Below are 13,224 nucleotides of genomic sequence, written 5' to 3'. Positions count from 1 at the left end.
CTGAACCGGATGACGTAGAATCGTTCTCTCCATCCCAGCCAATCGCACACTCCGGATGCACGCTTCTACCTCAGATTCCGTGACGTTGCTTTTCGACCCGAAAGAACGAAATCTCTCTGAAAAAAACGCACAACATAACCAATTTCCCATTTATTGATAAACCGTATGAGTGCTTTTAGTCTTTTCAGTGATGTGCAGCCTGTACATATCTGTTCACATCTCAAAACATGTGTTTTGGGGTTTCATGACCCTTGAAGTGTACAGGATGCAAGAAAGTATTTTAATGCAGAAAACATTAGACATCACCTTTAAGTAGAACTGGATTGTTTGAGCACATAAAACCCTTGCCTAATTTCACATGATACTCACAACATGACTTTTTGATGGATTGTGTATTGTGCTTCGCTAGATGAAAGCGCACTACAGCTTTTTACAGTAAAAATGGAAAACACATGCTCCCTTTCCACTGTGTCTTGTGTCAGAGAAACAAAGCGATATCTCCCATAGGATGTCACAAACACTGATTGTGGATGCGCTCGGAAACCATTTGATTTGGCATGTTTCATAAAAACCATCACTTGGTTACTCGTGCTTGGGAAAAGCACCTTTGTTGAAGAGCAAATGTGTGAACCTGACTGGCAAATCCAAACATACATAAGTGCAGCATAAATATCTTCTTTTTATTGGGGCAAGGCTGTGGAAACTAATAGTCATCAGCTCAGCTTGACAGAGGGCTATCATTAACATGAGAATGAATGGCTTTAATTTGCAGAACAACAAGGGGGATTCTCAGAAAAAGCTCTGTGGCCTTTTCATTTCTTAGATGTTTATGTCTGTTATTTGATTTGAGTCATTGCCAAATCCTTGTCCGCTTTCGGATGATGCCTTTCTCCATGACAACAAATTAAAACAGTTACTATATGAGTCATTTAATCATTCAATTGGGAATTTGGGAATTGTGCAAGAGCAGTGTAGAACCAAGCGGCAACCAAACTGAACTAACAACACATTGATACGCTCTTGAGGTTTCACCTTTCAGGTCTTTGAAATAATGGCACTAATATTAGCATGCTGTGATTGGTTTTTGGAAAGAAATTATTTGGAACCAAATATACAAATTCTATCACTTAGTCACCCTTATGTTGTTCCAAACCTTCACTCTAAAAATGCTGGGTTGTTTCAACCCATGTTTGGGTCAAATATGGACAAACGCTAACCTAACCTAGGTTCATTTAAACCAGTGTTTGGGTTTGTCCATTTTTGACTCAGACATGGATTGGAAACCCAGCATTTATTTCATGTCGTGTATATATAACTCTTTTTTCCCCCATGGTGCACAAAAGGAAAGATTTAGGAGAATGTTAATGCTGCCCTTTTCCACACAATAAAAGTCAATTGGGGACTGGAGCTGTCAAAGCCCCAAAATTTGGTCCAAAGAGGTATGGTCACATTGCCTTTGATAAGCGAAGCTTCCTGGGTGAAATCCAGTCATTTCAATACGAATCGACACGATCATGTGAGAATGAAAGATTTCCAGATGAAAAATTGTCTTATCTAGCAAAACGATAGGTCATAAAAAAAAAAAAAAAACTTTTTAACCACAAATGCTCTTCTTGCACTAGCACTGCGATGCGATTACTTTTTGCAAATGCCGTTTGTCTTAAACTTTGCACATTCGCTTTGTAAACACTAGGTCGGTACTTCCACCTATGTCACGTGTGACCTTTCAATGTGATTACGTAATGTGTGGCGCATCACAGAGCTAGTGCAAGATGAGCATTTGTGGTTAAAAAGTATATAAATGTTTTGTTTTTATTTAGAAAATGACAGATTGTTTAGCTAGAGAAGAACCTTATTCCTCGACTGAGATCGTGTAGAGCCTTTGAGGCTGCATTTAAACCGCAATTTGGACCTTCAACTCGTTGGTTCCCGTTGAAATCCACTCTGTGGAGAAAAATCCTGGAATGTTTTCCTCAAAAACCTTTATTTCTTTCCGACTGAAGAAACAAAGATATGAACATCTTGGGTGACGTGGGGGTGAGTAAATAATCAGGACATTTAAATTCTGAAGCGAACTAATCCTTTAAAGACAAAACCATGTCTTGAACATGGAAGGGGGGGTGGGGGAAGGGGGGTAATATTTAAAGGATTTAAATAATTAAAGGGAATTGTTTTGTTTCAAGATGCACACCTACAGTTTATTTCAAAGACATGTTTATAAAAGCTACTTAAATGTTCTAATTGGACTAAGGTCTAATCCTGGCTTAATCTAAGCCCTGTCTGTGAAACCAGGCCGTAGTCCATATTTTCAATTCAAAGTGGCAAACAAAAAGTCTGCATCACTATTGCTGTCTGTCGTTTAACATTTCAGGCACAACCTGTCACTCACAGCAATAGCAAACCACAACCATCCAATCAATTAACGATGGACAAAATCAAGTCCCGCCCTACTTTTTTTTTTCTTCTTCTTCTTCGAAAAGCCGTTTCACTCAGATATACGTCACAATGAGAAAAGAAGCAACTTCTGTTTAATGCTGACTTTACGAGCCGTCCGGCAAAGAACAAACAGTTCCAGAAGACTAGCGCCCCCTGCGTTCATTTCAGTACACTGCATGAAAATAAAATCTGTTTGCTGGCAAGCATCAATTTGTGCCTTGGGGAATATGACACTGGGCTGATAATATTAGATCAATATCCGTGTCTGTTCCTCCAGCAGCACTTGCTTTCTATCATCTAGGCACATAATGGCTTTTACTGCATTACTGCATAAAGGCCCAGGCTTTGAAAGGCAACTAATTGGAGACGTTGTTTTATTTTTTAAGATATGGCTGCGAATGATCGAACGCTATCATGTTCTGAGCGCGGTGAGAATACGTTAATGTCGAGGCCACTGGATACAGCCATTACCATACAGTTCAAATAATACTGAAGGTTCTGCATAATTCACACTCCTGCATATAATAATGCAACTCATTACAATGGAGCTCCTATGCTTTAAGGAGTGATATTAAAAATGCATTATTCAGCCTGTTATACAACACGTTTCATCTGTCACTGAAGCAAAATGCTGTTTTGCATTATATGAACCTTAACGTTTTCACTCCCAGAATGGATTAAACAAAATGTGGGAGCCTTGAAACAGCAGAGGAACCAGCAGTGTGCTGGGACTTGTTAACAAAGGCGGTGTAAAATTTCACATTCAATTATATTGCATGTACTTATCGTGTTTCATGTCAGTCTCTCCTAACCCGTTTGAGATGCTGCTAATACCAGTTTGTATAAAGGCAAATATTTCTCATTATCGTCGCTGGTTGTGACATGAATAAACACCCACTCATACAAAGTCAGTGGTTGTAACATGCATAAAGGCCTGAGTCCCTGCCGACAGCCGACGGTGTCATTCTGGGACTGATCATGCTGATTAGAACATGAGCACTACATTTGCAACACATGAATACAGGCCGAGACTAGTTGTTTAATGTCCTGCAACTCAACAACTTTGGTTTTGAGCCAAAAGCCAAACTGCACAAATGTGGTTTCAAACACCTTTCTCATAAAAATTATATATTTGTATTTTTGGGAATTCTGTGGTGCGAACTAAAATTATATTTTCATAATCATCCTGCATATATTTTTTTATTTTATTTATTAAATTATTATTTATTAATTTTATTGATATTATATTTCTAGTTATTTATTTTATTTCATTGTTATATATAAATATGAATGATAATTTTTAATATTTTGTACTTATTAAATTGTTATTTAGACACATAGCCTATACTTACATTTTATCTTACATTATGAACAATTTATTCTCCTAATCTCTCTCTCTCTCTCTCTTTCTCTCTCTCTCTCTCTCTGGTGTGTGTGCAATATATATATACATACATACATACATACATATAAATATATATTAGGGGTGTAACCATACCCTCATGTCACGATTCGATACATATCACGATACTGAACTCACGATATGATATTATTGCGAGACTCTAAGACATGGTAAAAGGTTAACAAAAAATGTACCGTTGTTTAAAATGCTAAATTTGACCCCTCTGCATTAAGCGATTTAACCCCTCCACTCTCTAACTGGACCCAGTCTGTCCTTATGTTAGGCCGGAAACTTCTGGTCAAAGAATGGAAAGCCCCCTCCGCACCTGCACCGGATGCGTGGTGTGCTGCTTTGGGTCAGCTGGCTTCTCTTGAACAACTGTCCTATAGGTTGCTTGATAAAGTGGAGGAGTATAACCTGAAATGGGGGAAGTATCATGCGTATACTTTGGGCGTTTAATGGCGTTCTGGCTTTTAAACATATAATTTAACTCTGTAACAGGATTGTCGGACACATTTGATTGAATACTGTACCTACATATAGACAAGGTTGCAAACTCAAGGACTCTGGGCATCACTGTTATTGGTGTTTTTTTTTTTGTTGTTTTTTTTTTGTTGTTTTTTTTTTTTATGGATGTGTTATGTCTTCCTTTCATTCTATTTTGTTGTATGTTTGGTTTTATTTGTTTTCATGACTGATTTGTGTGTAAAATGTTTTGGAAAATCCAATAAACTGCTAATCATAAAAAAAAAAATGCTAAATTTGATTTTACATTGTGGAATTGAATAGGTTTTGACTTGGTGCCGGTAACCCAATGCACAGGACAATGGTGACACCAGAATAAAAATATTCATGATTCTGAAGCTGAAAATACAGGATTATTTTATACATATGCTTGCACTCTTTCACTGACTAGAATAGATACAGTACATTTAAAATAATGTAGGCCACTTTTTACTGGTAACATTTGGCATTATCAGGAGCCACAAATATTGCCCCATTTCATTATTATACTTTATATTCAACATTATATATAGTGGTTTAATGTAGTACTGACACTAAAACTCTGAAAACTTTAATTTTATCTAATTTTTTAAATATTTTTTAATATATATTGTCACTATCCACGATACATATTGTTGCAGTTTTGTATTGCGATATATTGTGACACAATATATTGTTACACCCCTAATATATATATATATATATATACACACATATATATGCGTGTATAAATGAGTGTTATTTTAGTGTGATTGATTTACTATTCGTTTTTGTTAATATTTTTGAATTACATTTTATTTTTATATTTTGTTTTCACTTTAAATGTAGTTACATTAAGTAATTTTTTTAGTTTTTGTCATTTTACAGTTTTTCTCGATTGTTTACACACATTTTCTGAAAGCATGCCTCATATTCTCAGAACTCTACACACAAATCCAAAAACACACACACAATGGGCAAAACCCCTCAATTCTCCTGCAAAATGAAACTTTACATTCAAAACAATGTTATTTCTTCTCAAAATGGTATTTTGTTTTCAAATGACACACACAAACCATCATATGAATAGACATTTATAAGAACCAGTTGAACACTGATGTGCTCAATGTAAAACACTGTGATGAATGGAAAACACTTCTTCTCCATTCATCATAATGACTTAGGCCTTTTTTTTGTTCAGTGTTACACTTACTACAGACAGTACATACATAAGTGTGTTGTAAAATATTTGAGAATATTGTTTTTATACTCAGAACACACAAATACACGGTAACAAATATATTTTATTTTTCCCACAAAAACAATGTACACAGTGTACATCCAAACCAACACAAAGTTGTACATACAGTATTCAGTGGTCTACATACAAAACAACAGAAGAATTTACTGTATACAGTTACAGTAAAAAAAAAAAAAAAAAAATCCAATGTTGGCATCCATTGCTCCATTGAAGAGCTCACCTGTTGCTCTTTTATGCTAAAGCTCTGATTGCTGATTGTAAAACTGTGTGACGGGTGTTTGCCCATGTGACGAGTCAGTGTGCATATTTGAATGGCAGTGTGTTCCTTGTGAAAACAAGAGATTTTCTGCATGAAAATTGTGCCAAAAGCAGAGAATTGTGTGTAGTGTTTTGAAAAAGGTGTGTTTTAGAACTGCAATTTGAGTGTAAAGCAGGAATTGTGCTTGTAGTTTAGCAGAATTGGTTCAGGGGGTTGGTGAATGAGTTACATGTTGTGGTCATTGTGTCTCAAGTACCAGAAAATGTGTGTAAACAATCGAGAAAAACTGTAATTAGTTTTTTTTTTTAATACGTTTTACAACCTTTTTATGTCAACATTAAACAACACTAAAATGAGAAATGTTGCCTTAGAAACTAGCTTCAAGTACACAAACAAATATTACATAAAGACATATCATTTTCATAATTTTTCCAATTTCTAAAGCACAATTTTGCAAACTAGGCTGGTTTTATCAAAATACTTAACACAATTCACAAAACCACATACCCAAACTGCAAAATACCTAATATATCCTGCAAAATGAAGCAGCAGATATATTTATTATATATATGCACAGCAGATATATTTACAATGGACTGAACAAAAATATGCTCACAAAAAACAGTAAACTGAAAAAGATTGAAGTGTTAACAATTAAGCATTGAGGTGTTTGGCCAGGTGGCACATGTTCTGGCCAATTAGCTCATGTAGTGTCATTTTGAATGGCAGTGTTTTGAAATGGCAAACATGTGACTATGTCAGATTGTTGTGTCTTATGCAGAGAACCGTGTTCAGTGCGTTTAAAAAGTGCCATTTTGAATGACAAAATGTGTGTAAAGCAGAAAATCTGTTTAGACTTTTGGAGACTTGAGAAAAGGTTTTGCTCTTGTGTGTCAGTTTAAATAATTGTGCTGTGCATGTCATTTTAGTGTGTTAGCAATTGAATTTTTTTTTTTTTATATAACAATACAATCAATTATATAATTAAATATTATAATAACATTATAAATAGTATAATAAATCATTTCATATTTCAGTTTTTCATAATGAAAATTATTTTCGTTAATTGTTTACATTTTCCAACAAGGCTGTTCACTGTGACAACTTACCTTATCATTTATATTGTTTGCTTTGTTTTGCTTTGCTTTGCTTTGCTTTGTGTGTGTGTGTGTGTGTACTTGTACAACTATCTTTGTGAGGATGCAGTTTGAGTTTTAGACCATTGGAGAGAGGACAAAGAGAGTAAAGTGAGGGCATTTTGGCAGGTCCTCACTTTCTGAGCCCCCTTTAAAGGCCCGTTTGAGGGTCAAGACTTGGTTTTAGGGATAAGGTTATAATTAGGTTAAGGTTTAGGGTCAGGGTTCAGGCTAGGCACTTAGTTGTGATGGGTAAGGTTAGGGCAAGCGGCTAGAGATTGCTTTTTGTCAATGAATGTCCTCATAAAGATAGATGTACAAGAAAGTGTGTGTGTGTGTGTGTGTGTGTGTGTGCGTATGAGAACTGTCTGTCTGCATGGTTTAACACAGTGGATCTCAACCTTTTTGACTTCATTGTCCACAACAATATTTTACAATTTCTACCCAACAAAATATTTTAGAGCTGCATATTTATTATAAAAATAACCAAATGCTAGGAAATATCTTGATTTTTAGTTATTCCAGCTCATTTCAATGCTTGTTTTGTCTTATTTTAAATCATTTTGACATCTTAAGTCCTCCTTGGAAGTTTGTTGTTTCCCCCTGGTTGAGAACCACTGCTTTAACATATTTGCCAAGTGCAGTCATAATGATGTGTTACACAAACTATGGCCGTGACGCTGCTCTCATAAAGCCACAGAATCGTGCTGCAGTGACCTTTTTTATAGGTCCCGGCTTTATTGACAGGAAACATAAAGTATTAAGTGTACAGCCTAGCCTTAGATAAAGGTATCACACCTATTGGACACATTCAAGCACAATGGAGTTAGTTTATCTTATCTACGAGACTAAGTGCTGCTCCCGACCTTCCATTCGACACCCGTAGATTAAGTTGAATCAAATAATTACACAGCAGAAATTCAAGAACAACAGCCAGGGACTATAGGATACGGCATTTTATACGTGGACCGCCGGTTCATTTCACATGGTGTGTGACACCGAACATTCCTTTGATAGCGGTTGAAAGTGTTCTGTCAATAAAACCTGACCTTTGCAACTATTCTCTTTCTTTTTCTTATTTCAGTTGAAACTAGTGCAGGTAGACATACAGTATCTCTCCAGATAAGACGACTCTAAAGCAACTGAATGATTCTTTTCGTATGAAACGAGAGGGTGGGGTTGATTTACTTGCGCCGTAGCGAGAGATGAATGATTTATACAATGAGCCCGAAAGACTCGATGAATTTCATTATGTAAGCAACATTAATGGCGCCCACCAGGACTCGGAATGAATATAAACTACACTTGAAGATAATGGGCTGCTGTTATTATTGAGTTCTGTTGAAACAAAAGAGGAACCATATTGTCCATGTTTAAGTCTCAGGTTTCTAAAGAGGAACGATTCTTATGTAAATGATACGAGGAAAAGCGGTTGAAATGTCATGAGCTTATGCAAACAAGGCTGAGCGCTCTTAAACATTTGCATGGGTGTAGGGCTGACAAAACAATCTAGGCAAAGCACTAAACCTGTTGGCTTTAAAAGAATTTTACTGCACAACAGAGCTATCCGCACAGCAATTGCGCCTGGTTTCCTCGAACAATGCAAACATTATTTTTGAGTCCTGTAACACGACTGTAACCGCACCGAATTGAACGTGTCGCGCTATTTTGCAATGAAAACAAGGTCTTAAATTACATGGCAATTTAGGAATGTGCGGAAAGCCAAGAGGCTACCAGTCAAGCATTCTGGATAACCCCCATAACTTTCTTTCACTGGAGGAAAATCCAACATCTGGTCCCAGGACTAAGACCAAATGTTGCCTCTTAAATCATTTCCATCCTAATTTATCCTTTTAACTTGTAAAAATGTTTTACTTTGTCTCTTTTCTCTGTAATGCAGCAAAATTGCTATGTATATTACATCGCCTGAAGGGTTTTATGCCAAAACTAGGCAGCCCTGACAGCAGAGCAAAAAAAAAAGGATAATGACAGCTGCCTTCAACACACAGCTTGGCTTTTTTCACATCTCATATAATTTCTGTGGCGAAGGAAAAGAGGAAAAAAAAAATTCTATTTAGTTCTCAGGGCTGTTATATTAAGATTGGCAGATAATTGAAATCATCAAAAAGAAAAAAGAAAAGTCTCAAAATGGGAACCACATTATCTCCGCTTCTTTTACGACACTTCCTCTCTGCATGTGTAAGAAATTGTTCAGCCAAAAATAACAGTTTTGTCATATTTACTCACCATCATGTCACACCTGTAATCTCATTTTTTTCATCACTTCAGGTTTCATATCAACGATCCAACACCATCAATGTGCCGTGACCAAACCTGAATGAATAGATGTAGATGAATAGCAACTGTCTGTCAGAGCTTAGAAGACTTGAAATAGAACCAGCTTTAGTTTGAATAATTATAAATTGCCTTATGGAAAAGTGCAGCATGAAGATTCTTCTAAATTTCTGCTAGACATTTCATGCCTGAAACAACATGACCAGGAGCCTAAAATGAACGCGCCAAATGCGAGTGAGATGCAAAAGAGAGCACCTTCCGCTACTCACGTTATGTGTGCGCGTCTAGTAAACGCTAGCGAATACTAAACTGAGCTCTCTTTCATGGCTTCTTGCACTTGAGCGGACAAATTCACACAAAACGATGTCAGAAAATAACGAGTATCCAAGTAAACAGTCGGTTATGTCTTAAGTGAATGTAAACGTTTCGCATTTGGATCAGTCATCTGTGAATTAGGTCTTAAAGTGACAGCAGCCTAATATTCATGCTACTGTTTTAAGGGTAATTCAAACAACAAAGGACAACGAAAAAAACCACTCACTGCTCATGACTGAATAACTTTTGCAACTTTAATGTGTTTCATTTATACAGTGAAGACTATGCAGTGTTATATTACATTTGCTTACTTTATTACGTTTCTGTCCCTGAAAACCCTGAAAAGCACTGTTTATTTCATTGGTGTCTTTGTTATATTGTATGTATTTGTGCTATTGCTTCTAATTTGATTGTTTGTTCTTATTTAATTACTGACTGTTTACTTGTATTTAATAATCTTTTAAATTGATATTAGTTAGTAGTTTTAGCCGGGATTTAGCTTGAATTAAACATACAATTATTGTGAAAAGGGGTGAAATTGTATTTTCTTATACAATGTACCAATAATCTTTTTTTTATGTTTCAAAAAAACGTTGAAACTTAATTTGTTGCAGTTTTCTCAAAAGATCCGACTGATACAAAACAATCAGTGTTTTACTCTTAAAAACAAAGGTTCCAAAAGGTGGTTTTCACAGTGATACCATGAAGAACCATTTTTGGTTCCTCAAAGAACCTCTCAGCGAACAGTTCTTAAAATAACCTTTTATGTGAAGAAATTTCTAAAGAACCTTTTGTGCAATAGAAAGGTTCCATGGATGTTCTTCATGGAAACATAGACGTCAATAAATAACTTTTCTTTTTAAGAGTGAACGTGTGGCACATTGTACACACAGAAATGACCAATCCATCAGATTTTTTACAAAGCCTTCTTCTGTAGGCAAACCTGAGACTGCCATTCATCTGATCGCTCGAGAAACAGGCCGATTAGGTTTCACAGGCACCACAGCTATGTGGACTTGTGCAAAGAGAGTGTTCGGAAAAGCATTTGATCTCAATTAATAGCACTCCCAATGAGATCAGCCTGGAAAAGTGAAGGATTTTGGCAGATGTAGGAAAAGAGTTTCGGTGCTGCCACGAAATGACAAATTTAATAGTGAGCAAGATGAATAACTGGAAGCCCAGAGCCCATCTGCCCTTGTTATTGTCCTCCATTTATGTACTGCTTAATTTAATAAAGAGCAAAGCATGATGGGCTGCATTACAACGTGTCAACAGGAAAGCTTTCTTATGCTTGAAGTGAGGTTGTTGTGAAATAAGTGGAAAAAAAATCTAGGCTTCCAGCTATTTTGGGGATGATTAAAGCTATAAATCATATAAGTCATCAAATGTTCAGGAATGTTTTTAATCACTCAGCGAGAGACACAATAGTTTGCTTGCAACTGTAGCCTCGTTTCTAATTAGCTTGATTTAGTAAACCGAAAGGTTTTATTGTATTTGGACCTGGCAAATGAAAACGTGACTTGCCGGCATCTGCTGGAGCCAAAAATGGCATTTAAAAAAGTAACACAAACGTAAGCATCATTTATTCTTAAAGTGACAAGGACCAAGGAACGCAATCATGCATGTCTCGTTAAAAGTCCTGAAATGGTTCATTAATGACTGTAAAACCTCACATTCCCCAAAATATCCTATGTCTTTAGCCATCAGTAAATTATTATTATATTATTAATAATAGTAAATTATTACTAATTAAAACATAAAAATTAATCCTATTTTTACATATTTAAAGGTATAGTAAGTACACACCCCCAAAAAGTAAAAAATAAATAAAATTCTGACATTTACTCGCCCTCAAGTTTCTCTAAACCTGCATAAAGTTGTCTCTTCTGTTGAACATAAATGAAGGTATTATAAAGAATGTTGGAAACCATACAGTTGCTGGTCCCCATTGACTTCCATAGTATAGAAAAAAAAAACACGTTGAGCACGTTTATATGCACACCAGAACGCTGATAACTCACATAAATCAGCTTATTAAAAATAACCTGTTGTCTGGGTTTAGATGCAAACCAATAACCCGACAACTAAATGTTGGTTTGTTAACTTTTAGGTGTACCCTATCATATACAGACCCTTTCCAAAAAATTAGAATATCATGGAAAAGTTGATTTATTTCCATAATTCCATTCAAAACGTTAAACTTCCATAGATTATAGATTCAGGGCCCACAACTTAAACGATTTCAAGTATTTAGTTGTTTATTTGTACATAATTTGGGCTTCCAGCTCATAAAACCCACGAAAACAGGATTTCAAAAAATTTGAATATTACATGAAATCACACAGTAGTTACACAGTGATACCATGGTCATTGAACCAGGTTTTGGTTATTTTGGCAGTGTGGACAGGTGCAAATCCTGCTGGAAAATGAAGTCAGCATCTCCATAAAGCTTGCTCTGAAGTGCTCTGAAAATGTCCTGGTAGACGGCTGCGTTGAGTGGACAGCACAGTGGACCAACACCAGCCGATGACCAACACAGACTGTGGAAACTTCACACTGGACTTCAAGCATCTTGGATTGTGTGCCTCTCCATTCTTCCTCCAGACTCTGGGACCTTGGTTTCCAAATGAGATGCACAATTTGCTCTCATCAGAAAAGAGGACTTTGGTCAGACTGTGCTTTATTAAATCCAGAGTCAACGCAGCCGTCTACCAGGACATTTTCAGAGCACTTCATGCTTCCTTCATTTTCCAGCAGGATTTGCACCTGCCCACACTGCAAAACTTGGTTCAATGACCATGGTATCACTGTGTAATTACTGTGTGATTTCATGTAATATTCGAACTTTTTGAAATCCTGTTTTCGTGGGTTTTATGAGCTGGAAGCCCAAACTATGTACAAATAAACAACTAAATACTTGAAATCGTTTAAGTTGTGGGCCCTGAATCTATAATCTATGGAAGTTTAACGTTTTGAATGGAATTATGGACTTTTCCATGATATTCAAATTTTTTGGAAAGGGTCTGTAGATGACCTTATAAACATGAGTTATGAGTTAAACCAGTTTCAAAGTAAACCTTACACCATTTTTTTTCTTACAGCAAGTAGGAAGTCATTTTTGTACTCGATTGGACAGAAGAGAGACTGTTGTTGTCTATGAGCTGAAAGGTCATCCAGCTCTTGGCTCAGGAATTACTCTATCAATCAGTTTGAAAAAAAAAAAAAAAGGAAAAAAACCCCGGCTCCAAAGCAACACCTCCAACTGTTTGAACATGTTCTCAAGGCATCCTGTGTAAGCAGCTAAGTTTACCGCAACATGTCATCATGGGGGCTGAAAGGCTAATGAAGAGCTAAATCAACATGCCGTAAAAAAAAACACACACAGGCATGGAGGAATATTGCTGTAATTTGATAATGCTCTGATTAAATGAACCAGATTTTTTTCCATCAGTCACAATCTGTTTGAGTATAAGAATTGTAAGACCTTTAATAATAGGACTGACATGACTCAAATTAATAATTCATCTTTATAATAATAACAATAATAATCCTTGATGGCATTGCACATGTCTTTGTGATGTGAAATAATTGCGCTCGGCAAATAAGAGCAGAGAGATAAAAAACGATCAGCATTCTT

This window comes from Rutilus rutilus, assembly GCF_951802725.1.
Source record: "Rutilus rutilus genome assembly, chromosome: 16".
In the NCBI taxonomy this organism is placed as follows: domain Eukaryota; kingdom Metazoa; phylum Chordata; class Actinopteri; order Cypriniformes; family Leuciscidae; genus Rutilus; species Rutilus rutilus.
The sequence above is the reverse complement of the archived record's forward strand: the minus strand, read 5'-3'. Positions refer to the sequence as shown.